Source organism: Erinaceus europaeus, chromosome 13 (genome assembly GCF_950295315.1).
Source record: "Erinaceus europaeus chromosome 13, mEriEur2.1, whole genome shotgun sequence".
Taxonomy (NCBI): Eukaryota; Metazoa; Chordata; class Mammalia; order Eulipotyphla; family Erinaceidae; genus Erinaceus; species Erinaceus europaeus.
The window spans coordinates 87,275,289-87,299,886 of NC_080174.1; the positions used below are offsets into that span (position 1 = coordinate 87,275,289).

The 24,598-nt window shown below is 44.5% G+C and overlaps 1 protein-coding gene and 1 pseudogene across 2 annotated transcripts in view; both read right to left on the reverse strand.

The window, feature by feature from the left end:
* GNG12 (G protein subunit gamma 12) overlaps positions 1 to 3,333 on the reverse strand; it is a 170,165-nt gene extending 166,832 nt beyond the window's left edge. The window contains exon 1 of one of the 2 annotated variants that reach the window (XM_060206392.1): positions 3,023 to 3,333. The gene's annotated coding sequence lies outside the window, so the exon portion shown is untranslated. The remainder of the gene's footprint in view (positions 1 to 3,022) is intronic. The other variant, XM_060206385.1, reaches the window with a different exon arrangement.
* Positions 3,334 to 15,078: 11,745 nt separating this feature from the next.
* Positions 15,079 to 24,598, reverse strand: part of LOC107522663 (cytochrome c oxidase subunit 6B1-like) — a 36,559-nt pseudogene continuing 27,039 nt past the window's right edge.

A 24,598-nucleotide genomic window follows, 5' to 3' on the forward strand; every position in this document is an offset into this window, starting at 1 on the left:
GAGAGAAACCACTATCACCTCCATTTCACAAGTCATATTTGACAAAGTTTAGGTAACAGTATTCCTATCCAGGTATTTCACATCTCAAGGCACTGAAAACTTCTCTTAAACAAATCAGAGAAAGGAAGAAAAATCTGCCTTTCTAGTTAAGCTTAAGTGAGCATATTCATGTAAAACTTAAAGAAACAATACCTTATACAAGGTTAACACAATCAGTGCTGTCATTCCAAGTTTGAAAATGTTCTTTTCACTCAGAGGTTTTCAATACAGAAAACAATCGTTATTACTTTCTGCCAGTGTTTTGACTATCAAGCTCTTTGCTGTCACACTTGACAAACTTCCCATGTCCTTCAGCAAGGACGCACTGCTAGGAAGCTAGTCTTTCCAAAAAGGCTGGAAAAAAGTTACTATACGTAACTTTCTTCTTCTTCTTCTTTTTTTTTTGTAATATATATCGTCTTTGGTTTCTGTGATACACATACACATTTCTACACAGATCCAAATTCTGTTCTGGTTTAGTGCTTACAGAATTATCAGGGTTGAATACAATAAATACATGACTGAATTCATATATATATATATATATATATATATGTATGTATGTATATGTGTGGTCTAAAAGCACAGTCTTTGGACTGTTTAGGAGTTTGTGGATTTAAACCAGGGCTTTCTTAGTACTAGTGGACTGTTAGAAAAGTCAACAGGAACAAACATTTGATCTAAAAGTCTTTTGATCCTTGAAGTCCCTGTAAAATCTTTGATTGCTTAAAAAAAAAGTGTGTGTTTGTGCGTGTGTGATACGTTTATTTACAAAGGGGGTTGCAAATAAGCACTGTCGGTTGTCTTTTAAAAAACTCAGAACAGTTCCTTACTTCTCTCCGATTGTTTTGGCAATCTTAAAGCCCAGCCGCATTCACCCAGCAGCCCCTCCCTTCCTGGCTGTCCCAGGTGAGAGCTGCCACCATCCTAGATGATTTACACCAGGAACAAGGTGCAGCAGCAGCGTGGGGACCAGCTCTTCCCCACAAACCCAAACTCCCGCTTCTGCAGCAGAGAAGACACACAGACCCTGCCTCAGACAATGGCCACAAGACGCATTAAAAGACAGTCTGCTCAGACCGAGGCACCACCGCCCCCACCACCGCCGGAAACTTTCATAAACAGTGTCCAGCAAAGACAGCAAGGGGGGTGGGCAGGGTGAGGAAATAAACCATAGGAAGGAAGTTAGTTAATCATGTGAAGTTTGCCCAACTGCACCGAGTCTAATAAATTCCCGGGTGGTTGCCACCGAACGTGCCCTGACACGTGGTTGCAGGGGACCTCCCTTTGCCAAGGTTTTGAGCTGTTTTCTTCTCCAAGCAACTAGTTTCTATATAGGAGGGCAACTGCAAGATGACAGGCCTAGGCAGTCCCTCCCCTCGGATGCCCATGGGCCCTGAGAGTCATCTCCACTGATGACTGGACTGCAGAGAAGCTAGAGTTCCTAGTCAGTCGAAATAGCTGTGAATGGCGCCAGTCAATTCACAAAGCACAAACACAGAAACAAGGCAAGTTTCCAAACCGGCCTCATAGGGGGCCATGAGGGGGAAAATGGGTATATACATACATATATATATATATATATATATATATATATATATATATATATTAGTATATATATGTAGAAATAATAGTTAACCCTTATCTGCAACTTTGGGAGAACTTCTGTAGCTTCAATGGGGATACAGAACTCTGATGGTGGGAAAAGGGCGGCATTATATTCCTTTTGCCTTCTAATTCTGTAAATCAGTATTTAATTCCTAGTAAAAAATAATAATTTTAAAAAACTAGTTTCATTGGCCCGGCCTGCGTGAAAAATGTTTGAAAAGACACCTCTTATCCAGGCATGAAATGTTCACAAAAAGACTTTTGGAAAAAAAAAAAAAAAAAAAAACCACTGACCCACGTTGGTGTCTTCATCCTCCCAGAACACCATTAAAGCAGGGCCGGGATGGGTGGGCTGAGGGGGCTCCCTGGCCTAAGGTCACGTGGGATCCGAGCTCTCTCCAGCTGGGTGACCCCCATGCCAAACTCTCTCCCCCACCCTCAAGTCACCCCCAGGTCCTGTCTCCGCTCCCGGCTGCTTAGCCTCCAGCGGTTCTCTGGGAAGAGAGGAAGAAAGTAAGGGAGAGGGAGAGAGAGAAAAAGAGAGAATGGAGAGAGGGAGAGAGGGAGGGGAGGGGGAGAGAGGGAGAGAGGGAGGGGAGGGGGAGAGAGGGAGAGAGGGAGGGGAGAGAGGGAGGGGAGGGGAGAGAGGGAAAGAGGGAGGGGAGGGGGAGAGGGAGAGAGGGAGGGGAGGGGAGAGAGGGAAAGAGGGAGGGGAGGGGGAGAGGGAGAGAGGGAGGGGGAGAGAGGGAGAGAGGGAGGGGAGGGGGAGAGAGGGAGGGGAGATAGGGAGAGAGAGGGAGAAAATGTGGCGGCCGGCCGCCCCCAGAAGCAGGCCCATCCCCGCGCCCCGCGCCCCGCGCCCCGCGCCGTCGCCCCCTATCGAGGGCACCCCGGAAGTCGATATCGGGGTCCCCCGGGCCCTGCCCCAGTCAGTCCCGCCCTCAGGCATAGTCTTCCCTCCTTCCTTCAGTTTTAACCTCCCTCCTTCCTTTCTTCCTTTCCTTCTTTCCCTTCTCCCTTCCTTCCTTCCCTTCTTCCTTTTTTCCTTTCCTCCTTCCTTCCCTTTTTCGATTCTTCCTTTCTCCCTCCCGCCTTCTTTCCATTCTTCCTTCCTTCTCTTCCTCCTTCCTTCCCTCCTTTTCTTTCCCTTCCCTTTCTTTCTTTTTCCCTTCCCTTCTTTTCCCTCCCCTTCCCTCCTTTCCTTTCCGTCCCTCTTCCGTTCCCACCCTCCCTCCTCCTTTCCCTCCTTCCTTTCCTCTCTCCATCTCGCTTCCCGGCACAGGGAACCGGGAGGCCCTGCACCCCCCACCACCACCCCGCGGAGCGCTGCGCCCGGGTCCCCGCCGCCCCGGTCCCCGCCGCCCCGCTCACTCGCCTGCGCTGCCCGCGCCGCCCGCCGCGCTCGGTGTCTCGTCTCGGCTCCGGGACCCGGCTCCGACCTCCCCTCCTGCTGCAGCCGCGGCTCTGGGCGCCGGCTCCGCCTCGCTCCGGGTAGGCGGGGCGCACGGCCCGACCGGCAGGGCGGGGGCCCTGGGTCTCCTTCCTCCAGCGCCGGCCCTCCCCGGGGCTCAGACACCAGGCCAGCAGAAAGGACCGGCCGGCCGGGGGCTGCTCAGCTCCGCAGACCTCTGGCCTCCCACACCAACCATTAGAATCTACCGAGACCCCCGACCGGCTACGAGGACTTGCCACCTCCACCACCAGCCCCCCAACCCTTCACGACCCCCCACTTGTCGCGGGTCCCCTTGCTTTGCACCTTAGCCCCGTGCCAGCCGCCCCCCTGGGCTGCAGATCTGAGCGCTGCCACCCACCTGCCCACCCACCCAACACACGTACACACTCACACACAAAGTTAGGCTCAGCTCCAGGAACTGCTTAAGAAAACAGTCATGGTAAAATTTAAAGGGCCCTGGGGCCACGGAGAAATTTTGTTTTTTTCCTTTCCCAGCGAGTGGAGACAGAACCAAGGATGGTTGAGTTTAGAGTGTAGGAGACTGGAGTTGGTATACTGCATCAAGGTCAAAGTCTCTGGGGTGGGGAAGGGTTCAGGTCCTGGAACAGGAGGACTTAGTGGGGGTTGAATTGTTATGTGAAAATGTTATACATGTACAAACTATTGTATTTTACTGTCAACTGTAAACCATGAATCCCCCAATAAAGAAGCTAATAAAAAAATTAAGTATTTTCACCTATCATGACTCTCCCCCTCCACCTCACTCGTGAAAAATGTTTAATCCCAGTGGCCAGTCTCCAGCAAGACTCTGTGGAATGACTTAAATGAATTCAGTTGTACTTTTCTGGATGAACTCTGGTCTGGATGAGTCCCGTTGTTTGGAGAGGAGACTTCCAAACTTCTACTTTTTCTTACATACAGTCAGTCATGCAATGGACTGAACTCTTCCTGCCGGATGGTCATTGAACCAAGCACGGCAACAAAGGTGATCTTGAAGTTACAGAGATAAAAAAAAAAAAAATCAGATAGTACTCATCAGAAGTCCTGAAAGAGTTCAGAAAAGTTGACAGGTTGAAATCTTACCACTCGGCAAACTTACTGTGTATCCTTAGCCATGGATCCATTCTTATTTGACTGGGTGGGGAGAGAGAGAGAGAGAGAGAGAGAGAGAGAGATTAAGGGGGGGGGTTTGAGGCCAAAGTAGGTCATTAGAACCAGTATGAGCAGAGTCCACAGGTGAAATGGAATCTGAAAGTGTGGGCCAGGGAGATGTTTGTGTGCTGAGTTTCATCAGCTGAAGAGAAATGAGGTCCAGGGATACTAGGAGCCAAGAACTGCAGGTGAGACCATTATCTCCACCCTTACTTACCCCTGAACCCCATGGAAGTATCGTTCATTCTCTTTGAGTCATTTGGACAAGTTGCAGAAAGGATGCTATAGGTAGAGGATGTTGGTTGAATGCCTTGCCCCACAAGTCTGGTCTTAGCAGTGGATGGCAGTGACTGTTGGGGTGCAAGCCACAGCCTGACAAGAGAGCCCTTTTATTTCTTTTATTTCCTGCTCTCTATAGGGGTAAGAATTGCTATAGGTGATTCACAGACTCCTGCAATTGAAAGGAGACACCCTAAAAGTACAGCCTCGCACCGACAGGGAGTGAGACAATCCACACTGGGATCTGTGTCTTTTGGCCGTTAACTACAGAATCCTACAATCCTACCACTGAGTTCTTTTCGGGGCAACTTTTTAATTTAGTAAAAACTTTCATATATGTCATCTCCTACAAGTACTGGGAAACAGAGGCTCCCAGAACTTTAGGGACTAATGGAAGTTTTTTTCTAATTATTTTTATTATTTATTAATCTTTTTGTTTCTTATTGGATACAGACAGAAATTGAGAGGGGAGGATAAACAGAACAACAGAGGCACAGAGACACCCACAGCCCTGCATCACCACTCGTGAAGCTTTCCTGCTGCAGGTAGGGACCAGGGGCTTAAACCTGGGTCCTTGTGTATGGTAACGTGTGCACTTAACCAGGTATGCCACCACCTGACCCCGATTTTCTTTTCTTTTCTTCTCTTTTTAATTCTGTGCTATTCAACGTGTGAATAGTGGTGATGGACTGGGAACTATTACTCATCTGTCATGGGATCAGTACAGAAATTAAAGATGGAAGGGGGAAGGAAATTAAAGATGAGGATGCGGGAACTTTTATAGTAGTTTGAGTAATTTTCTGCTTCTTGAATCAAATAACAAAAATGACCCTTGTGTTTTACCTGTGTTCCCCTCTTCTCATTGCTCATTTTGTGTTTATTGTGTTGTATAAAAGCATCAGCCTATAACAGAGTGAAAATAAAATACTACAGAGAACTTGAGAAGCACAAATTCTAGTTAACAGAAGGAATAATAAGATTTAAAAATTTCCTAGTGCTGGGAGTATGGGTCGACCTGCCAATGCCCATGTCCAGTGGGGAAGCAATTCCAGAAGTCAGACCTCCTACCTTCTGCACCCCATAATGATCTTGGGTCCATGCTGCCAGAGAGATAAAGAATAGGGAAGCTATCAAAGAAGGGGATTGGATACGGAATTCTGGTAGTGGGAATTGTGTGGAATTGTACCCCTCTTATCCTATGGTCTTGTCAATATCTCCATTTTAGAAATAAAAAAATAATAAAATAGAATTTCCTAGTGCTTATATGGCAGATGTTGCTATGAGTGCCTTTTTATAACTCTTTATAAAACTCTTCCAACAACCCTGCTAGGTAGGTGCAGGGAGGTTAAATCCTACTGCCTGAAAGTGGCAATCAGAATTTAAACCCATGACAATAATTTACTTATTTATTATTGGATAGAGACAGAGAGAAAGTCAGAGAGGGAAGGGAGAGAGAGAGAAGGAAAGAGACAGAGAGACACCTGCGACCCTGCTTTACTTGCCAAACTTTCTCCCTGAAGGTGGGGACCAGGGGGCTTGAACCTGGATCTTTACACACTGTAAAGTGAACACTAAACCAGGTGTGCCACCGCCTGGCCCCTAAACCCAAGGTCTTGACCCTAGTCTTTGTGCATTTACCCCTGCCCTTGGCTCTAGTGTTCTTCCTATTTTGCTGATGTGTCCAAACTCTACTCCTTTCCATTCCATCTGCTTATCTCTGTGTCTCTTATATGATCTTTTACACTTATGTTTTTACTGAATTACTTTTGTTATTTGACATATGTTGCCCATGTTGTTAGTGATGTCACCCATGAAGTCATCACCTTCTTGCCCTAGATCACGTTCAAGTACATGCTTGACTCCAGTAACTGCTTTGTGCACACTGACTCCAGGTGTATCTTCATCCCCACTGCCAATATCTGCACTTTGTCAGCACACCCTCAGCTGCAGGATTTCACTAGTCAGTGACCCAGACAGCTGGAGATGTCTAGGAATTAATGTCCCTACCCTCTGCTCTCCCATCCCATCTATTGACAGCAACTGAGGAATACAGAGTATTTATTAGTGATTTCATAATCATGAACAAGACTGTAAGATATCAGGGGCACAATTCCATATAGTTCCCACCACCAGAGTTCCATATCCCATCCCGTCCATTGGAAGCTTCCCTATTCTTTTTCCCTCTCTGGGAGTCTGGCCCAAAATTCATTGTGGGATGCAGAAGGTGGGAGGCCTGGCTTCTGTAACTGCTTCTCTGCTGGACATGGGTGTTGGCAGGTGGATCCACGCCCCCAGCCTGTTTCCGTCTTTCCCTGCTGGGGTAGGGCTCTGGGGAGAAGTTCCAGGACACATTGGTGAGGTTGTCTGCCCAGGGAAGTCAGGATAGATTCATACTAGTATCTGCAACTTGGTGGCTGAAAGGTAAGGTGGTAAGATATAAAGCAGGACAAATTGTTTAATAAGCAGGAACCCAAAGGTAGGAATATAGCCAATGAAACTAGGGGTCTTCGTGTGGGAAGAAGCTAGGAAGTCTATTTTAGGTATGTTCCAAGGGGCCCATGACTTTAGTAATTTTTGCCTAAGACTAATAACTAACATGCAGTTGGACTAGAAATATTGTCCTGGAAGATGGTGTCAGAATAGGGCAAAAATCTGGAGTAGGGCAGAGAGTAGCTCCCAAACATGAGGAAAGTATATAAATACCATTGACCCTTATAAATACCTATCGATCTGACCTAGGGCCCGCATCTATTCATATTTAGCACAGGAGCCTGTGTAGCCTCTGAGATCCTCCCTGTTAGTGTGAGCTCACAGCCCATAGTCATAGCTAGGAACATTCTAGGCTGCACTCACTTCAGGACTTGTCTTCTTTGAGTGGCAGAGTGGGCTGGCAGTGCAGACCAGCCCCTGTCATTGTTGCTCCACATTGAGGGCGAGGTTCTCTCTCCATCACTGGTCACTTTCATGGGGCCCTTGGAACATACCTCAAATAGACTTCGTAGCTTCTTTCAACCCTAAGACCCCTATTCTCATCTACTCTATTCCTACTTTTCTTTATAAGATTTTATTTATTTATTTTCCCTTTTGTTGCCCTAGTTTTTTGTTGTTGGTGGTGGTGGTGTAGTTATTATTGTTGTGACTGATGTCATAGTTGTTAGATAGGACAGAGAGAAATGGAGAGAGGAGGGGAAGACAGAGAGGGGGAGAGAAAGGTAGACACCTGCAGACCTGCTTCACCGCCTGTGAAAGCGACCCCCCTGCAGGCTCGAACAGGGATCCTTAGGCCTGTTTTTGTGCGCATAACCCGCTGCACTACCGCCTGACTCCCTCTATTCCTACTTTTTGGCTCCTATTCATTAATCATTTTTTCCTGCTTTATATCTACTGCCTTTTAGCCACCAAGTTACAGATGACTTCCCAGAGCAGACGACCTCACCAATATGTCCTGGAACTTCACCTCTCCAAAGCCTTACCCCACTGGAAAAGATAGAAACAGGATGGGCATGTGGATCAAATTGCCAAAGTCCAAGCCCAGTAGAGATGCATTTACAGAAGTCAGAACTCCCATCTTCTGCACCCCAAAAATTATTTTTGGTCCATAATCCTAGAGGGGAAAAAATGATAAAGGGAAGATGACTAGAGGGCTCTGAACTCCAACTCCATCAGGACCCAGAAAGAGAAGAGGAAAAGAAAGAAGGCCATTCAGAAGTAGTAATAGGTGTAGGTGTGACCATGAAAAAAATGAGACCATAAAAAGGGGAAAATATATATATACAGATACTTATAGAAATAATAGCCCATATCTGTAACCTTGGGAGAACTACTGCAGCTTCCAGTGGAAGGAATGGGGGTACAGAACTCTAGTGGTGGGAACAGTATGGAATTATACCCCTATTATCTTATAATTTTGTAAATCAATATTAAGTCACTAGTAAAATTAAAATAACAAAAAAGAAAGGAAGAGAAGGCAGGACTATAAGGGGAAAATGTAGAAATATATATAGAAATAATAGTCATATGACTATTTTTATAGAAATAATAGTCAACCCATCTCTGTGATCTTGGGAGAACTAATGTCATTCCCAATGGAGAGAACGGGAACACGGAATTCTGATGGTAGGAACGGTGTGGAACTGTGCCCCTGTTATCTTAGAATTTTTTAAGTCTCTGTTAAATCACTAGTAAAAGAAGAATCATATAGAGATTGGCTGGATAACTGAGAATGAGGATTTTTAACAAAAGGTGAGCCAGGAGACCTGGGTTCAGTTCTGACACAGAGCGATACACACAAGCTGTGAGTTTAGACACAGCTGAGACTGACCCTGCTCGGAAACATTCCTTGCATGAAGAAGGAAATTGGCCCCTGGCTAAAAGTAGGCACATGTAGGTTTGCGCAGAGGGAGAAGTTGCTTCTCACCCTGAGATCAGCCAAGCCTGCAATCCTGCAGTCCTGGGGATGGGCAATTAAGTCTCTCTTTAGAGTTCAACCCAATAGAATCCAGAGGGAACTGGGCTTTTATATCTCCAAATACCTTCCTGGCCAAAGCAATGGGTAAAACAGAAGGCTGAGGGCAAAGTTCAATGATAGGTACAGGAACCAATCTTCCCAGCAGCCTGGAAATAGATGCATTGTCCCTGAACAAAGGGTCCTGGGAGAGGCACCACACAGTACACACTCTAGGCAGGTTTAATCTACGTTGCACTTGGGTTTACAGTTCTAACGGGAATATACAGCCCAGCCCAGGAAGGTCAAGCTCCTAGTCTACTATGTAGCACTTGAAATATTTTTGGTTACATGCTACCTTTATACGCTATAGCCTTATTATTATTATTATTATTTTGGATGTGTCTTTGTACCAGATTCAATCCAGTCCCTCACATATGCAAAGCAGGCACTCTGCCAATGAGTTAAGTCCCTGGCCTACCTTTGTAATTTCCTTTTTTTTTTTTTTTTTTCTTTCTCCAGTGGAGCAATGCTGCAAGTGTCTGTCTTTCTGTCCTCCTTACCCCACCCCATTATTTCTCTGTACCTATGAAAAATCGGAAACAAACAAAGAAAAAAACTCAACCACAAAAAATGGCCATTGAAAGTCATGAATTCATCATGTAGACACTGAGACCCAGTGGTAAACCCAGTGGCAAAATAAATAAATAAAGGAATTGTAAAGATACTGGTATCTAAAGATCCAATTTATGGAAATCCATTTTTTTTTCGTAATTACCAGGACTTCACTAGTCAGGGTCAACTTTTTTTCAGACAGAGACAGACACATGAAGAAATACTCCACTTCACTTCTCATTAGAGAAATGCAAATTCAAACTATGCTGAGATCCCATCTCACACCGGAGAGGATGGCTTCCATCAACAAACCAGGAAATGATGGGTGTGGGAGAGGCTGTGGAGAAAGGAGAACTCTTCTCCGCTGCCGCTGGGAATGCAGACTGGAAGACAGCCTCTCTGGAAGACTGTACGGACAGTCCTTAAGCAAATAAAAACGGAATCACCTTATGACCCAGCAATAGCACTTTTTTATCCAGTGGACACTCAAGCACTTCTTCTTCTTCTAGCGTTTGCCACTCAAGCACTAATTAGAAGGGGCACATTCACCCCTGTGTTCACAGCTGCATTATTCACAACAGCCAAAGGGTGGAAGCAGCCTGAATGCCCATCCATAGATGACTGGATGGAGAAATTATGTGATATATACTCCATGGAATACTTCTCTGCAATTAAAAAATATGATATTCTGTTCTTTGGGACAAAATGAGTGGAACTGGAGGTGATTATATTTAGCGAAAGAAGTAAAAAGATGAAAGACAATGACCAAATAGTTTCACTCGTATATGGAATCTAAAGGTCTGATTTACATGAACTTTCAAAAAAAAAAATCCAAAGAAAACAGAAGCAAGCAAACTGTTTATGAGACTTATGAGAATTATGGTGTATTCTATGGGAGGTGGGAGGGTAGAGATGCAGAACTTAGATGTTAAGTGTGGTGTGGAAATATACATTGTAATCTTGTAACAAACTATTCATAACAACTAAAAATAAAGGCAGAAACAGAGGAGGGAGAGAGACAGCTTCTTCCAGTGCAGTAAGGACTGGGCTTGAACATTGGTTGTGAGCAAGAGAGGTGCACTATCTAGGTGAACTATTAACTCATCTTTTAAATCAAATACTTTTTTACAAGATGGCATTTTCTGCAATATTTCATAAAGTGAGCAAAAGAAAGGGTCTTATGACTCAGGACAGCTTATTTTGAAAATAAACCATAGGCCAGGCAGGTAGAATAACAGTTATACAAAAGATTTTCAAGCCTGAGGCTTAGAGTTTCAAAGTTCAATTCTTGACTTCATTATATGCAGTACTCTGGCTGATATTAAAAGAAAACAAAACAACAGAGGCCAGATAGTGGTGACCCAGGTTTAGCCCTCACATTACCATGTGCAAGGAACTGCAGGTGGGAGGGAAACTTCACGAGCAGAAACTTCATGAGCTGTGGGGTTTCTCTCTCTCTCTCTGGCTTTCTCTGTCTGTCTGTCTGTCTGTCTCTCTCTTTCTCCCACCCCCCTCTCAGTTTTTCTACCTGTCTATCAAGCAAAGAAAGAAAAAGTCTGCTGTGAGAACTGGATTTGTTTTGTAGACACCAAGTCCTTGTGGCAATGAAAGATAAATTAGTAAATAAAAAAAATTACAGAGCCACCAAGGCATTCCATGGAAGTCAGGGAGATGGCACAGTAGTTAAAATGTTGAACTCTCAAGCATAAGGTCTAGAGTTCAATCCCATGGTCACATGTGCCAAAGTGATGCTCTGGTTCGTTCTCTCTCTCTCTGCTTCTCTCTCCACTTCCTCCCTCTCTCTTTATCTCTTCCATTCTCTCATAAATAAATAAATACATGAATCTTAAAATTAGTTGTAACTGGAACTGGAATAATAGCTCACTGGTAGAATGTATGCCTATCAAGCATGAGACTGGGTTCTATACCTGGCACCACACACAAATGCAAAATGAACAAACAAACCTCTGTAAGTGGCAGAGCAGTGTTCTTGTCTAGTCTGTCTCCCCTTCACCTGTACAAAACAATAACAAAGAAAACCTATTGCAATTCCTATGTGAAGTTTGGCTTCTGTAAGCTTATATCCAATATCCACTAGTAACACCCTAACAAAAGCACAGGTCAGGAAGAAATGGATGAAGAAAGATATAATAAAGGTGTAACATCAAGGGGGCAGGGTGGTAGCACAGCGGGTTAAGCTCACATAGTTTGAAGCACAAGGACCTGCAAAAGGGTCTTGGTTCAAGCCCCTGGCTCCCCACCTACAGGGGGGTCGCTTCACAAGTGGTGAAGCAGGTCTGCAAGTGTCTATCTTTCTCTACCCCTCTCTATCTCCCCCTTCCTCTCTCAATTTCTCTCTGTCCTATCCAGCAACAACAATAACAATAACAGCAGCAACAATGGGGAAAAAATGGCCTCCAGGAGCAGTGGATTCAGAGTGTAGGCACTGAACCCCAGTGATAATCCTGGAGGCAAAAGAAAAAAGTAAAGAATAGAAAAAAGAAAGAAACTCCATCAAATCAGACTGTGTGTGACCAGTTTCCTTTTCTCTTTTTAAAAAATTTTAAAATCTTTATTTATTGGATAGAGACAGAGAGAAACTGAGAGGGGAGGAGGAGATAGAGAGGGAGAGAGACAGAGAGACGCCTACAGCACTGCTTCACCAGTTGCAAAGCTTTCCCATTGGAAGTGGGGACCAGAGGCTTGAAGCTGGGTCCTTAAGCATTGTAACATGTGCGCTCAACTAGGTGCACCACCAACCGGCCCCTCATGACCAATTTTCTGTAGACTTCAGAATGAGTTTTCTGGGCTATCAGTTTTGCTCCCTGAGGATTTGACTTGTCCTGGTGCACATGGCCACTCTCTTTGTCTGAACTTGCCCCGGAAGTTATGGAGAGATAACTCCATCTGTATAGGTTACCTGGATAAGTGTTCTACAAACTGGTTTTTCTGCTCAGTCAGAAGCTGTCGTCTTCCCATGTAGCAGTTAGGTCAGGCAGAAGCAGCCACGATTTTGGAAATCCCCAAGTATCTTGTTGAAACATGTATTGCTACAGACAGAAGCTATGAACAATCAAAATCAGGGCTCCGGAACAATAGGTGAGCCTATCCATCTTCAAATGGACGGGAACCTTCCGAGGACTGAGTGGGAGGAGCTCCATTGAAGCCTTGACTCAAGTCATTGGTTACAGATTCAGTATGAAATAGATCCCTTAGTTCTGAAGAGTAAGAGTCCTTGGATGTTTTCTAGAAGGTAAGTAGATGGATTCAAGAGTCAGCAAATTTTCCATCATTGGACAGGTTGGTTGGGATGGACAGGATATTGGGAGAAGCAGTGCACCATACAGACGAGAGAGGGTACCTCCATTTACAGTACAGTCCCTGTGAATGAAGATGCCAAGTTAGGGGCAGGGGATAGCTCACCTGGTGGAGTGCTTGCTTTTCTATGTGCTAAGTCCTGAGTTCAAACCCCAGCACCACATGGCAGCACCAGGAGGAAGTTTCATGAACACTGGGAAAGTGCTATGGTGTTTGTCCTTCTCTCTATCTCTCTCTCTCCCTGTGTCTATCTGAAATTAAAAGTAAAAGAAAGGAAGGAAGGAAGGAAGAAAGGAGAAACAAAAGAAATTCAACTGAAGCAGTGGAATTGGGCAGATGCAAAGTCTTGGGTGTACTAAAAATAATTCTTTAAAAAAATTTTAAACACTACTTCTTTTATTTATTTATTCCCTTTTGTTGTCCTTGTTGTTTTATTGTTGTAGTTATTACTATTGTCATTGTTGGATAGGACAGAGAGAAATGGAGAGAGGAGGGGAAGACAGAGAGGGGAGAAAAAGACACCAGCAGACCTGCTTCACCACCTATGAAGTGACTCCCCTGTAGGTGGGGAGCCGGGGGCTGGAACCGGGATCCTTGGGCCAGGCCTTGCACTTTTGCAGTGCAGCACCTGCACTTAATCCACTGCGCTACCGCCCGACTCCCAATTCTTTAAAAATTTATCAGCATGGTCCGGGAGGTGGCGTTGTGGATAAAGCATTGGAATCTCAAACAGGAGGTCATGAGTTTAATCCCTGGTGCACATGTCTGGTTCTTTCTCTCTCTCCTCCTATCTTTCTCATTAGTAAATAAATAAAATCTTAAAAAAAATTTATTGGGGGTAGCACAGCGGGTTAATTGCAGGTGGCGCAAAGCGCAAGGACCGGCATAAGGATCCCAGTTCGAGCCCCCAGCTCCCCACCTGCAGGGGTGTTGCTACACAGGTGGTGAAGCAGGTCTGCAGGTGTCTTTCTCTCCCCTTCTCTGTCTTCCCCTCCTCTCTCTATTTCTCTCTGTCCTATCCAACCATGAACAACATCAACAATCATAATAATAGCCACAACAAAGGCAACAAAAGGGGTAAAAATGGCTTCCAGGAGCAGTGGATTCATGGTGCAGGCACTGAGCCCCAGCAATAACCCTGGAGGCAAAAATTTAAAAAAATTATCAACATATCTAAATGTAACCAAGTGAAGACTCTGCATGCACTTTTGAGCACAGAAAGCAGGCGATAAAAATAATGCATAGATTTCTTCCCTCTAAAAAAAGTGTGTGTGCATGTGTGCACACACGGTCGTAGGGGGTCTGCCTGCCTCGATGTTCAACAAATGTTAATAGTTATTTTACTGGGGGTGGGATTTCTGATAACCCTCACTTTTTATGTATTGTATGAAAAATTTTTTTATATTTATTTATTTTCCCTTTTGTTGCCCTTGTTTTGTTGTTGTAGTCATTATTGTTGTAGTTATTGATATAGTTGTTGGATAGGACAGAGAGAAATGGAGAGAGGAGGAGAAGACAGAGAGGGGGAGAGAAAGACAGACACCTGCAGACCTGCTTCACTGCCTGTGAAGTGACTCCCCTGCAGGTGGGGAGGCGGGGGTTCCAACTGGGATCCTTACGCTGGTCCTTGAGCTTTGCGCCACATGCGCTTAACTCGCTGTGCTACCGCCTGACTCCCTTGTATGAAAGATTTTTTTGTTTGTTTCTTTTTCTTTTCTTTTTTTTTTTTTTTCAGAGAGCATATAGCTTATCTATGAGTCCTGTGTGTTTTTCACATTTTTAAAACACTTTTCCAACCAGTACTTACTAGGGGAGCTTCTTCTTCTAGCGTCTGCCCTTCTTCCATAGCCAGTCAACAGCGTCAGGTTGAGCCTGATGTCAAGTTTCGAGACCTCCTTTGAATCTGGAGAGGTGGCAGTCATTGACTATGTGGGTCATAGTCTGTCTGTAGCCGCAGGGGCAGTTCGGGTCGTCTCTGGCTCCCCAGCGATGGAACATAGCGGCGCACCGGCCATGGCCTGTTCGATAGCGATTGAGGAGGGCCCAATCATAACGTGCTAGATCAAAGCCTGGTTCAGGATCCCAGGATGTGGATGGCCAAACTGTGAGATTTCCTTTCACCACCACCTGGGAAAAGGATGGAGGTCAGGACAGAATGAATAGAGCGAGTTCAGATCTTCCCCGGGAATGTGTCTTCTGCCTGGCGGTCATCCAGATGGATATATATCCAGGCTATGGGGCAGAGGGACTTCTATGCATGCTAGTACCACTGGCACGGTGAGATCACCCCTATTAGCTGTCATTGCCTTCTCACAGCGATGGGACCCCAAATAGTTCTGCTAGCAGTTCCTGATTGGGTTCTAGTTGGGGGAAACAGCTGTCAAATGGAGCAGTCTTGTAGTTCTTGATTTTAGTCTTGATGTCTCCTGCTATGGTGCTGATTACTAAAGACAGTTGTGATGCCCTTCATAGCTCAAAGTGACCCTCCTTTCATATTATTAATGTGTCTCTTTGTGTTATAAGAAGAGAAGGAGAGGCTTTCTTTAGACCAGGGTCTTTCCAGCTCTGTTCACAGGGACAAACCTCAGGGCATCTGCTTTTGCAAATAAAGATTTATTAGAGCGCAAACACAACCATCTGTTGTGTTTGTCTTTGCTTTACAATGATGGAGTTGAATCATTTCCAGGTCACAGAGACTTTATGCCCTAAAAAACTTAAAATGTTTATCTGCATCTTTAAAGAAAATGTGTGACAGCCGCCCCTGGTATATATATATATATATATATATATATATATATATATATATATATATATATATATATATATATAATTCAGTATGCAAATTGTAGTCTGGATTTTATTAATTCTTTAGATTGTATATCACTAAATTTTCTCTCTAAAAATAATATGGTCAGGAGCCTGGCGCTAGCACAGTGGGTTAAGCGCACGTGGTGTCAAGCGCAAGGACCTGCATAAGGCTCCAGGTTTGAGCCCATGGTTCCCCACCTGCAGGGGAGTCGCTTCACAAGTGGTGAGGCAGGTCTGCAGGTGTCTCTCTTTCTCTCCCCCTCTCTGTCTTCCCCTCCTCTCTCCATTTTTCTCTGTCCTATCCAACAAGAACGACGTCAATCATAACTACAACAATAAAAAACAACAAGGGCAACAAAATGGATAATGAATAAATAAATATAAAAAAATTTAAAAAGAATAATATGGTCTGTGCATTTTAAAGTACCTACCAGTGTAAGCACTGATTACAGTAATAGAAAAAAGTGACAGTACCAGTTTACGGGAGGGACTTGCTTTGAGACAGATAGACTAAATCTTGTCTCTAACTGCCATGCTGAAACACTGAGGGGGAAATTAAACAGTTGACTTAACCATTTGGTGGCTGGAAAGCAAGAGATAATCTGCTGAATTTGATAACGGACTCTACACTACAGCCTTCTGTCTAAATAATTTTGCTCTGCCATCAACTACAAAAAGACCTAAGAACCAGTCCCAGATTATTTTCCTATCTGCCTGAACTTTTTTTTTTTTCTTCTTCTTGTCATTGCAGGAGCTTCAGCTCCAGGCTGATTTTTTCAGCCAGAGAAAGAGGGTAAATCACTGTAGTAATGAAGCTTACCCGAGTATGATTGGGGCCTAACCTGCTAGGTCATACATGGCAAAGTAAGGACTTTTTTAAAAAAAAATTTTTATTTATTACCTTTATTTATTGGACAGAGACAGCCAGAAATCTGAGGGAGAGGGGGTGATAGAGAAGGAGAGAGACAGAGAGACACCTGCAGCCCTGCTTCACCACTCATAAAGCTTTCCCTCTGCAGGTGGGGACCGGGGGGCTGGAACCTGGGTCCTTGTGCATTGTAATACGTGCGCTCAACCAGGTGCGCCCCCCCCCCGCCCCCCAGTAAGAACCTTTCTAGATGAGTTATCTAGTTGTTTCTCCTGACTTAACTTTAAAAACTCCTCTATACCCTGACCCTGAGGTCATGAATTGGAGACTGTCCCTTGGTAATGGACCGGAACATTTTCCTGTTCTTAAATACAAGCCTTTGATTATATTAGTATTACAGACTGGCTATTTCTCGGTCAACATTATGCTGACTCTCCCTTCTTCCCTTCCTTATTTTTATTTCTTATACCTTTTTTTTTCCCTGCCTGTTCCTCTTTCTCTTCCTCTTCATTCTCACCTGTCTATAAGTAAAATTATCACTATATTCCCTATTTAGCCTCCAGGTGCTGCATGAGGAGAGCGAGCTGGATCCTCCCAAGATGGAATGATTCAACTAGTCCTGGGCAAAATAAACTGCCGTGCAGAGAAAGCAAAAGGTTCCAAGGTTTCCATGTAAGAAAGGGAAGTGCTGGGTGTCAGAGGAACCAGGAACCGCTGGGGATTAGCTGGGGTAGATCACTTCTCTCACCTTTCCCTCCCACTCTTCTCTTCTTCTTCTTCTAGCGTTTGCCCTTCTTCCGTAGCCAGTCAACAGCATCAGGTTGAGCCTGATGTCAAGTTTCGAGACCTCCTTTGAATCTGGAGAGGTGGCAGTCGTTGACTATGTGGGTCATAGTCTGTCTGGAGCCGCAGGGGCAGTGCGGGTCGTCTCTGGCTCCCCAGCGATGGAACATAGCGGCGCACTGGCCATGGCCTGTTCGATAGCGATTGAGGAGGGCCCAATCATAACGTGCTAGGTCAAAGCCGGGTTGACGCATGCAGGGGTCTGTGTTGAAGTGTTTGTTCTTTACCTCAGCTGACTGCCAACTCTGTTTCCAAGAGTCTGGAACAGAGAAGTTCAGTGTAGGCGTAGGGGACCAGATTGGATGACGAGACGTCAAGCGTTGGACAGGGTGGGCGAAGATATCCGCGTATATTGGCAGGTCCGGTCGAGCGTAGACGTGGGAAATGAACTTAGTTGATGTCGCATCCTGACGAATATCTGGCGGGGCGATGTTGCTAAGAACTGGCAGCCATGGAACCGGGGTGGAACGGATGGTTCCAGAAATGATCCTCATGGAGGAATATAATTTGGAATCGACCAAGTGGACATGGGGGCTACGGAACCATCCTGGGGCACAGTATTCTGCAGTGGAATAGCATAATGCCAGAGATGATGATCGTAGTGTGGAAGCGCTCATGCCCCATGAGGAGCTGGCCAGTCTTGCAATGATGTTATTCCTCTTCTCTAAGAGTCCTTAAATCTCTCCCCTTCACTCGTTCTACGGTGTTCTCCAGATACACAGAAGGGACTTGGAATCTTGCTCCTCCATAATGAGTGGTCTCTACCATCCATACTCTCACTCCTGTAAACTACACCGGTGAGAGAGACGAGGGCCAAATAACGCCAGGGCCTTGCTCTGTTCCAGAGTTAAGTTGGAGGAATTGAATGTTGAGCCAGATAGGCAAAGGATTCAGAGGCTAAATAATTCAGCAGTTAAAGTAGAGATACTCTGATTTCTAGTTCTTTATCCCAGAGCCTCCTGCAACAAAATAAGATCTTTGCAGTGTTAGAAAGGGAAGCAACCTGGTAGATGATGATTAGATTACAGGTGTACCTATCGTCTCTACACCGACACAGACATGTGGCTCTGTGAGCTATACTGTGATGGGAAGGGAAAACAGTGCTCTCTGGCCTGCTACTAGCAGACCTGTTCATTTCATCATTTCATTCAGTGCTATGTTCTTATAGAGGATGGAAAATATCAAGCCTGTAATCTCTGTGGCTCTAATATTCATCACATCATTCTAAAAATATCTGAAATATTGTTGTAGAGTATGGGAGTATCTCAGAAAATGGGATTAAATGCTTTTTTTTCATTAATTTATTCGCTCATTATTTCATTTTTTGTTTCAGTGTTTCGCTAGAAATGTTAAGATAATAGAGGACTACTAGTGACAAGGCTGGATTCCTCTTTCATTTCGGTATTTTCTTTCTTTCTTTTTTTATTAGTGATTCACAAAATTACAAAATAATGGATACATTTCCACACCTCTCCCACCCCCACCACCAGAGTTCTGTGTCCCCATTCCCTCCATTGGAAACTGCAGTGGTTCTCCTAAGGTCACAGATATGAGTTAACTATTATTTTATAATAATAATCTATCTATCTATCTATCTATCTATCTATATTTTTGCCCATTTTTTCTATGGTCCTGCCTTCTCTTCCTCTTTAAGTCACACTGATACCTATTACTACTTCTGAACGTCTTTCTTTTTTTCCTCTTCTCTCTCTGGGTCCTGATGGAATTGGAGTCCACAGCCATCTAGCGATCTTCCATTAAGATTTCTTCCCCCAGGGGTCGGGCGGTAGCGCAGCGGATTAAGCGCAGTTGGAGCAAAGCGCAAGGACCCCTAAGCATCCCGGTTCCAGCCTGCGGCTCCCCACCTGCAGGGGAGTCGCTTCACAGGCGGTGAAGCATGTCTGCAGGTGTCTGTCTTTCTCTTCCCTTCTCTATCTTCCCCTCCTCTCTCCATTTCTCTCTGTCCTATCCAGCAACGACATCAATAACAACAACGATAATAACTACAACAATTTAAAAAAAAACAATAAGGGCAGCAAAAGGAAAACAAATAAAGAAATATAATAAATATATAAATAAAGATTTCTTCTCCCTGGGAGTATGGACCAAAATTCTTCTCAGGGTGCAGAAGGTGGGCGTTCTGGCTTTTGTGATTGCTTCTCTGCTAGACATGGACGTTGGCAGATCAGTTCACCCCTCCAGTCTGTTTCTGTCTTTCCTTACTGGGGTAGGTGTAAGGTTCTTTTTTTTTTCTTTCTTCCTTTTTGTTGCCCTTGTTGTTGTAGCCTTGTTGTGGTTATTATTGTTGTTGTTGATGGCGTTTGTTGTTGGATAGGACAGAGAGAAATGGCGAGAGGAGGGGAAGACAGAGAGGGAAAGAGAAAGACAGACACCTGCAGACCTGCTTCACTACCTGTGAAGAGACTCCCCTGCAGGTGGGGAGTCGGGGGCTAGAACCGGGATGCTTATGCCTGTCCTTACGCTTTGTGCCACCTGCGCTTAACCCGCTGCGCTACCGCCCCACCCCAGGGGGAAGAAATCTTAATGGAAGATGGTTAGATGGTTGTGGACTCCAATTCCATCAGGACCCAGAGAGAGAAGAGGAAAAAAGAGGCCACCATTTAGTGAGCCATTCTCTTCCCTTTTCCAGCTTTTGTGGTCTCTGCTTGATCTGATGAGCTTGTATTTCCTTCCAGCTGTTAAAGCCATTTGCTGTATCCAGATTGGCCTGTAGGGTCTCAGTGTTTTTAAATATGGAAATGTGTACTAAGGTGGAGTTGACGGCGTAGTGGTCATGCAAAGGGTCATGCAAAGGGTTTTCATACCTGAGGCATCAGAAGTCCCAAGTTTAATTCCTCTATATCACCATAAACCAGAGGTGAACAGTGCTTTGGCAAGAAGAGGAAATAAAAGAAAAGAAGAGAAGAGAAAAGAAAAGAAAGAAAAAGAGGAGATGAAATGTATTTCCATCCTGAGATCACCCTGAGAATCACATATCACATGAAAATTTTGAATGCAATAAGGTACATTCATTAAAAAAAAAAAACTATTCTGACCATCAGTCTCTCTGGGGGTCTGTCTAAGTCCTCTTAGGGTGGGGTGTTCTTTTTTATTTATTTGTTTATTTATTTATTTATTTTTACCTCCAGGGTTATTGCTGTTGCTTGATTGGTGCCTGCACTACGAATCCATTGCTCCTGGAGGCCATCCCCCCCACCTTGCTGTTTTTTCTTTTATCATAGTTCTGGTTATTATTATTGTTGTTATTGATGTCATTGTTGTCAGATAGGACAGAGAGAAATTGAGAGAGGAGGGGAGACATAGAGGGGGAGAGAGGGGGGCTGGCGGTTCTTCTTCTAGCGTTTGCCCTTCTTCTGTAGCCAGTCAACAGCGTCAGTTTGAGCCTGATGTAAAGTTTCGAGACCTCCTTTGAATCTGGCTGGCGGTAATGCAGTGGGTTAAGTGCACATGGCGGCAAAGCGCAAGAGGATCCCTGTTCGAGCCCCTGGCTCCCCACCTGCAGGGAGTCGCTTCACAGGCAATGAAGCAGGTCTGCAGGTGTCTGTCTTTCTCTCCCCCTCTCTGTCGTCCCCTCCTCTCTCCATTCTCTCTGTCCTATCCAACAATAACAGCAATAAAAACAGTATTAACAACAACAAGAAAATGGGAAACATGGCCGCCAGGAGCAGTGGATTCATAGTGCAGGCATTGAGCCCCAGTGATAACCCTGGAGGACAATAATAATAATTATAATGATAATAATAATTGTATTTGTTATGGGGGCATTACATGGGACAAAGAGCATAAGAGAAGGTGCTATGCGCATTATTGGGAATCAAACCAGGAGCCTCAGGCACACAACACCACACTCTACCAGTTGAATCATTTCCCTGGCCACCCCTTTTGTGGTCGTCTGACTGTAGTCTCCTTTCCTGTTTCCTGGGTTATTAGTAAGGTTGACCATCGTTTCCTGTGCTTATCAGTCAAGTGTGGTCCGATTACCAATGGGAGTATTGATCTCCGTACTGCCAGAGGTCTCTGATGGATCGTGGCTGATATTTCCACATCCCTATAAACAGCCTTTAGCTTTGCTCTGGAGTCAAGTTACTTGGAGATAGATTTATCCTTTTGTACCCAACACATCCATCCAAAACGATCTGTGTACACATATGTTCTTGGCAGCACAATTTGTAATAGCCAAAACCTGGAAGCAACCCAGGTGTCCAACCACAGATGAGTGGTTGAGCAAGTTGTGGTCTATATACACAATGGAATACTACTCAGCTGTAAAAATGGTGACTTCACTGTTTACAGCCCATCTTGGATGGACCTTGAAAAAATCATGTTGAGTGAAATAAGTCAGAACCAGAAGGATGAATATGGGATGATCTCACTCTCAGGCAGAAGTTGAAAAACAAGATCAGAAAAGAAAACACAAGTAGAACCTGAAATGGAATTGGCATATCACACCAAAGTAAAAGACTCTGGGGTGGGTGGGTGGGGAGAATACAGGTCCATGAAGGATAATAGAGGACCTAGTGGGGGTTGTATTGTTATATGGGAAACTGGGGAATGTTATGCATGTACAAACTATTGTATTTACTGTTGAATGTAAAACATTAATTCCCCAATAAAGAAATAAATAAAAAAAAGATTTATCCTTTTAAGCCTCTCATTCGGGATTTAATTGGCAGGACTGGAGCTATTACCATATTACTACTAATTTTCCCTGCTATTGAAGCATAACCTACATGTTTACCCCAGCGCCCCATAAAAAATCTTGACACGTTCCTGTCTGTTTGGCAGGAAAAGGGACCATTCCTGGCCCTGGAATCATGAGCACTAATTGTTACAGATGGTTATCTTGCTGGCCTTGGGGTGTTGTTTCTACATCATAAAGTTTTCCACAGAGGAACACTAGCGGGAGGCTCTCGTGAGCGCCATGCATGTCACGCAAGAGCCTTCTGCTAGTTTTCTTTTCCTTCCTTCCTTCCTTCCTTCCTTCCTTCCTTCCTTCCTTCCTCCCTCCCTCCTTCCTTCCCTTCCTCTCTGTCTCCCTCCTTCCCTCCCTCCCTCCCTTCCTTCCTTCCTTCCTTCCTTCCTTCCTTCCTTCCTTCCTTCCTTCCTCCCTTCCTTTCAGAATATAGTTTCATAGCTACATACAGGTGTACAAGATTCACCTCGGGAGTCCAGTGGTAGCGCAGCAGGCTAAGCCCATGTGGTGCAAATATCAAGGACCTGCGTGAGGATCCCAGTTCTAGCCCCCGGTTCCCCACCTGCAGGGGAGTCGATTCACAGGCTGTGAAGTAGGTCGGCAGGTGTCTGTCTTTCTCTCCCCTTCTCTGTCTTCCCCTCCTTTCTCCATTTCTCTCTGTCCTATCCAACAACAACAACATCAATAACAACAATAACCACCACAACAATAAAAACAAGGGCAACAAAAAGGAAATAAATCAATCAATAAATATTAAAAAAAAACATAAGATTCACCTCAACCACCTCTCTCGCGACAAAGAGATCCCTCTATCTACTCTTCATTTTCCTCCTTGTTCTTTCTAACATCCACCAGGATTTTCACCATCTGAGACTCATTTTGGATATTATTACTATTGTAAGTTAATTTATTTTAGGCATTTATAACCCACGTGTGAGTGAAACCATCGGATAATTGTCTTTTATTTCCTTACTTATTTCATTGAGCACAATCACCTGGAGTTCCATCCATTTTGTGCCCAAAGGCATATACCAATCTTTTCTTATTAGGGTGTCTGAAAAGTCAAGATATTAAAAAAAACATTTATTCATTTATTTATTATTGGATAGAGACAGAGAAATATTGAGAGGGGGAGGGGGAGATAGAGAGGGGAGGAGACAGAGAGACACCCGCAGCCCTGCTTCACCACTGATGAAGCTTTCCCCCTGCATGTGGGGAGCAGGGGCTTGAGCCTGAATCATTGGGCACTGTATTGTGTGTGCTTTATCACACACACCACTACCTGGCCCCAAGATGTATTTTTCCTGTTTCTTTATGAAAAAAAAAAAAAAAAGCATCGTGACTTTTCTGACAAGCCAATAGTATTCCATTTCTTGTATCTTGGAAGGTTCAATAATTCTAAGAATGCAACCATTTCTTCTGTCTTATCCCACAGAACCACACACAGGTGCTTCCAGGAGCCTCTTATCTTTTTTTTGTATTTTTACGGTGTCAACTGTACTTTGGTTCCCATTCTGAAACTAGAGGGACACAGGTCACGTTCTATTCATTTACATTGTAAGGACTTGGGGGTGCAGTGCTGGTGACTTCACTCAAGCTGTTCTGCAAGTCTGCCAAAGGTATTAGTATATTAGGTCACTTTTTTTTTTTCTGGAATGTGCTTGGAATTCAGGAAACTGGCAATGATAATGAATGTTGCCTTTAACCTCGACTCTTAATCTGATTGGCTACAAATCTTTCACACAATATTAATTATGTCGCACTATGGAGGTACCACACAGACCTCTCTCTTCTTAGCTTGGTCACACTGGGACCAGTGTTCAGCCCTCCACCCCATAATAGCATGCTTATTCTGCCTTCCTAACAGAGAAAGATTAGGGTACCATCTTTATCAGCATTCTTAAATTAACGACATAGTGTATTAATTATGACCTTGGCAATCATGAGAGTTTCTTAAAAACATCACTCAATAATTGCAAAAGCCTCTCTTTTGGAGTTTCTGATTCTAGGCTCTAGGACATTTCATTAGGGGCTTGGTTGGGGACAGAATGATAATACCAGAAATTATAGCTCCACCAAGTTTTGTGTCTTTTTCTGCTGTTAGTTCAGTAACTCAAGTACAGGTGCTAAATACTCCAAGTCTTTACTGATGAAATGCATAATATAAACATAGTAGAGACCTAGATCTAGTCTCTCTCCCAAACCCCTCTCCATGTGAGACCAGATTGCTTTTCCTAGAAGGTACCACCCCATCTGTGTTTACTATGTTGTCAGAGCAAACAAACCAAACCTCCAAACCCTTTAAGACTTCATTATAAGGAAACAGCTTGGGGCTGGGTGGTGGTGTACCTGGTTGAGCGCACATGTTACAATGCACAAGGACCTGGATCCCCCTCAACCCCTTCCCCACGTGCAGGGGGAAAGCTTTGTGAGTGGTGAAGCAGTGCTGCAGGTTTC